Below are 1441 nucleotides of genomic sequence, written 5' to 3'. Positions count from 1 at the left end.
CCTACATTACGCCATAAAACTATTGCAGACCAACAAATGTGTTCAAACAAAAGAAACCAGACAACTTATGTTTTATTTCGACCATGTCTTGTCCTCTCGTTGAAAAGTGAAGCAAGGGAATGAGGAGCAGCAGCCTTTGTTTGCGCATGCGCCCTCAGTTTTAGCCTGGAAGAGTAGAAGCTACTTAATATTTTCATGTTTATGAGCTGTCCAGAAAAAGCACTTACATATTACTGGTAAAATAATATTAGCATTTACTTTTTTGTACAGTAATATTGATATATAATGTAATGCATATTGTTTATTTAGTAAATTCTAGTTGTTCAGAAAATTAGATATTTTTTTGTAATTTAAAAGAATAATTAAATAAATGTTACTACACCAAAAAATCTCATTTTTTTCAGTGTACCAAGGTGGGTACAAAAACAGGATAAAGTGGGTACAAAGAGACCTTTGGTGGATTCTGTTCATACTAAGAAACATAATATATGTGATATACTGTATGATGATGAAAGTTGTACAAGTATGACTTGACAGAATTGCGATTTGACCTGTATTCTTGTGTAGTACTCAGTTCTGATCTCTGTTGCCCCTCAGCTGGTTGTGTCATTAATGTGTGGAAACTCACACAGTGTCACAGAACTGCTCAGCTCGACTGGTCATAGACTTTTAACTAAAAGGAATCTAAAACAGCATTATCTTTCTGGATARACTGCTAACTGAAGTGTGGCCTAGAAATCAGGACTGAATGTCCAGTTCTTACTCTGATTCGTGTATCAGCTCCAGGATACTCTTTTTCTTCCAAAGCCTCCCATCGCTGATCAAACTTTGCCACCATAGGATCATCAAAATCTACGATTTGAAATCCAGAAACATTTGCACCTCCGTATTGGATTTTAGAGAGGTCACAATCCACAAAACCCTGCAAGACAAACAAAACCATATTATTTTCATCAACTCATTGTCCCTAAACTTGTAAATTACATTTCCATGTGGTAATTTCAAAGAATTACAATCTACAATGGCYGCTTGTTTTAAAGCCACTTCCTGACACATCGCTTAGAAAAATATATCAGCAAAGCCTCAGGGAGTCCCCACAACTCAACGGTAAATCTAACAGGTACCTGGATTTGATGCATTTTGTTCTTTTCTAGTACAAAAAACACTGATCACATTGACATTCATCATATTATCATGTTCATCATATTCATATTATAMTAAGTATCATAACTCACCAGGTTTGCGATGATATAGTGGTACCCCTTCACATGCTTCCCTATGGTGATCACCTGAAGAGGGCAAAAAACAAAGCTGGCAATACACAACAATGTTTTGATTAACAACTCTCAAAATAATTATATGTAAACCTACAGGGGTTGGACAATGAAAGTGAAACACCTGTCATTTTAGTGTGGGAGGTTTCATGGCTAAATTGGACCAG

The 1441-nt window shown here is 36.0% G+C and overlaps 1 pseudogene; it reads right to left on the bottom strand.

Moving 5' to 3' along the window:
* Nucleotides 1-1441, bottom strand: part of LOC106530681 (glutamate receptor 2-like) — an 86937-nt pseudogene that overhangs the window by 55119 nt on the left and 30377 nt on the right.

The sequence above is a fragment of the Austrofundulus limnaeus genome, unplaced genomic scaffold (genome assembly GCF_001266775.1).
Source record: "Austrofundulus limnaeus strain Quisiro unplaced genomic scaffold, Austrofundulus_limnaeus-1.0 Scaffold546, whole genome shotgun sequence".
NCBI classification, from domain to species: Eukaryota; Metazoa; Chordata; class Actinopteri; order Cyprinodontiformes; family Rivulidae; genus Austrofundulus; species Austrofundulus limnaeus.
The sequence above is the reverse complement of the archived record's forward strand: the minus strand, read 5'-3'. Positions and strand labels throughout refer to the sequence as shown.